Source organism: Leptonychotes weddellii, chromosome 11 (genome assembly GCF_054177405.1).
Source record: "Leptonychotes weddellii isolate Sample4059 chromosome 11, ASM5417740v2, whole genome shotgun sequence".
NCBI lineage: Eukaryota > Metazoa > Chordata > Mammalia > Carnivora > Phocidae > Leptonychotes > Leptonychotes weddellii.
Window position 1 is genome coordinate 8,167,441 of NC_138379.1, and position 3,680 is coordinate 8,171,120.

Consider the following 3,680-nt stretch of genomic DNA (forward strand, 5'->3'; position numbering starts at 1 on the left):
AAAAGAAAATCCCCACTCTCATGGAGCCTAGATGGCAGGGGGAGTTTTGACTCCGGCTTCTGAGGGCTGTGTGCCTTTAGGTGAACCACTAACCCTTTCTGAGACCATTTCCTCCCAGAGCATGTGAGGATTAAATGATCTAACACATGATAGTACCTGCTGTGGCCTGAGACACAATCACCATTCCGGTAGTAGCTTTGGGGGGTGAGGGGTGGGGGGGCTACAGCAGTGGGCAGGAGAAGGGTTGGCAGACATTTCCAAAAGAGTGTGTGTCTCCACTTACACCATTGAAAATTGTTGAATCAGGGCGCCTGGGTGGCTCAGTCGTTAAGCATCTGCCTTCAGCTCAGGTCATGACCCCAGGGTCCTGGGATGGAGCCCTGCATTGGGCTCCCTGCTCAGCGGGGAGCCTGCTTCTCCCTCTCCCTCCACCTGCTTGTGTTCCCTCTCTCGCTGTGTCTCTGTCAAATAAATAAATAAAATCTTTAAAAAAAAAAAAAAAGAAAATTGCTGAATATATTCCGTTCCCCTGGGCCGAGGAGGCTGACCTAGGAAAGCCCAGCTCCCCATTCCAGTGGGTATCCGTATTGCGGGTTGTGTGTGTGTGTGTGTGTATGTGGGTGTTTTCGGGGCAAGGGTCTAGGTTACTCCTCCTCTCCTCTCCTAGCTCGCAATGGGGCAGGAGCCAGTCTCCAGGACCACCCGCCACCAGGTATGACACTCCTACCTCTGAATGAAGGACCTGGACAGTAATCCCTACCCCATAGCTGCTCCCCAAACCAGCCTCTCCTGCCTTTTTTTCTGTTGACCAAGAGGGTGGCCAGAACAAACAGTGGAGCAGATAAGTTGGCCTTGAGCCCAGGACACTAGCCTCTGCTCTTACACTCGCGAGGGGCTGACAGAGCCCATGCAGCGGGGAGGGTACGACATCCATACCCTCCCCCACTGGTCCTTTCCCGCTGCTCCAGCCCCTCCCTCCAAACTCCCATCGACTTTCTGCAGCTCCCCTATGTCTCTGTGGCGCATCATCAATGTTTCCAAAAACCTGGGTGTAAATCCACTCCCGTTTTAAATATGTCCCAGGAAAACGTGCACTTTCAAGGAACCAGGTGATTCATAAAGTTAAAAATCCTTCGGTCAACTGTTAACAGTGGTTACTTTTGGGGAGAGGGATTGGGTAGGGGAGGAGGGAGACATTTACTTTTTATTGTTCTACCTTTCTGTATTGTTTACATTCTTCAGCAGGTGGAGGCATTGATTTTATTTAAAAAATGTCAACAGGGATTATCTGACTCACACGCAGCATGACAGGCCCCTTTAGTTTCTCTGTATTCTTGCTGCATTTGTTAAAAGCTGAATAAATGTCATTGAAAATGAAATTAAGAATTAAAAAGCCATTAGTAAAGGGAAAAATGAGCTCTCGGTATTTTTTTTTTTTTAAGATTTTATTTATTTATTTGACAGAGAGAGACACAGTGAGAGAGGGAACACAAGCAGGGGGAGTGGGAGAGGGGAGAAGCAGGCTTCCCGCTGAGCAGGGAGCCCGATGCAGGGCTCGATCCCAGGACCCTGGGATCATGACCTGAGCTGAAGGCAGATGCTTAACGCCTGAGCCACCCAGGCGCCCCTCGGTATTTGTTTTTAAAAAGCACCCCAAAGTTGAAAAGTTTAGATGTTTTCTTTTTAAACACTTTATTTATTTATTTGCGGGAGAGAGAGCATGAGCAGGGGGGAGGGGCAGAGGGAGAAGCCGACTCCCCGCTGAGCAGGGAGCCCAATGCGGGACTCGATCCCAGGACCCTGGGATCATGACCTGAGCTGAAGGCAGACGCTTAACTCACTGAGCCACCCAGGCGCCCTAGATGTTTTCTTTAATAAGGTTCTAGAAAGGGCGCCTGGGTGGCTCAGTTGGTTAAGCGACTGCCTTCGGCTCGGGTCATGATCCCGGGGTCCTGGGATCGAGTCCCACATCGGGCTCCCGGCTCAGCGGGAAGCCTGCTTCTCCCTCTCCCACTCCCCCTGCTTGTGTTCCTGCTCTCGCTGTCTCTGTCTCTGTCAAATAAATAAATAAAATCTTTAAAAAAAAAAAGATTAAAAAAAAAATAAGGTTCTAGAAAAGGGGTACAGAACACAATGGAGGAGGTGCTTCTTTCGAAAGCCTGGGTTTGTGATGTGTGTGCCTGCCATTGCCTCTGCCGTGGGTTTGAGTCCCTATCTGGGTGCCTGTGTGTGTGTGTGTGTGTGTGTGTGAGAGAGAGAGAGAGAGATAGAGAGAGGTGGGGGGTGCGGTGTGGGGGAGGGAGAGAACGCACTTGCGCACCGGAGCAAGTGAGAGAGACAGAGTGAGAGAGAGAGAGACAGAGAGAGAATGCTGGTGCCCAAGTCTCTGCTTTGTCTGTCTTTGCATGTCTATGCCTGTCTGAATGTCTACACATGTGTCTCCACCTCTCCGCGTCCATTGTGTGAGTCTCTGCACAGCGATGGCTCCTTGGCCGTGTCTTCCCTCCCCCATGGCCTGTGCTGGTAACTGGACCTGGGACACAGCCCCCAGGGCTGGCAGCAGAGTTGACTGCTGGGTATTTTTAGCTTGTAAACATGTTTGCCATTTCAGAGGACAGGGCCGCAGGTCTCAGCCCCAGCCCACTCACGATCTTGCCGTGAGGAGGGTGCTCCTGCCTGGAGCCAGGTCTTCTCTGGGCCCCAGCCTGGGGTCTTCCTTCCTCAGCATTTGGGAAGGAAGGAAAACTGCCTTGATGTGGGTAGTGGGTGGCTACCTAGGAGGGAGGATAAGAGGATTCGTGGGGGAGAAGAGAATGGGAGTGTGGAAGGCCCCCCCCCGCACCCCATCATTAAACGGTTAATAAAATCTCATGGAGTTAGAAGTAGCTGTGGGAAATGGCAGTAAATTTGGAAATAGCGTCCTTGCAAGTGGGGCGGTGGGGGAGGCGCTCGGATAAGAAGTGGGTAGGTGGAGGCAAGGCTGGAGCTCCCGCTTCCCTCCGGAGTCCTCAGAGGAAGGTGGGCCTCCGGCTCTGCTCCGCCAAGGGCTGCCGGCCTGACTCCCGTGTCGCTGCAGCGGCGGGAGCTGCACCGTGGTGCGTGGGGCACTGGTGACTCCACGTGGGCACCCTAACTCCAGGGGTTAGGGCACCCTAACTCTTTGTGGGGGGAGGGATTGGGGCGCCCTCCGAAAGGGGGGAGGCGAGAAATGGGCGCGGCTGCAGGAAGCTTGGGAACCAAGTGAGGAGCCTGGGGCCTGGGATTTGAAGTGTAGATGCCTGGGTTGAGAGAAAACTTAAAGGTCGCGGCCCCAGCACCCAAGCCCCCCAGCGGCTTTCTGAACTTCTTGGTCCTTCTTGCAAAATGAGCTGATTCGCAGTTCCAGCTGCGAGGATGAGCCTCAGGGAGCTTCGGGGAGTTTCTTGTCGGGGAGACCACACACTGAAAACGTTGGGGGGTAGATCCAGGCGCGGGCCAGGGCAGGGGGCACTGGAGGGGGGCGGGGGAAGGCAGCCCCTCGGACGTGCGGCGCCCCCTCGTCCCCGCGACCCCCAGTGCCCAACCCCCCAGCAGCCCGCTCCCGGGTCCGTGTCGGGTCGGCCCGCTCGCCAGTCCCAGCCCCGCTCCGGCCCCGCCCGGCCCCGCCCTCTCCCCACTGCTCGGGGCAGACCCGCCCGCCC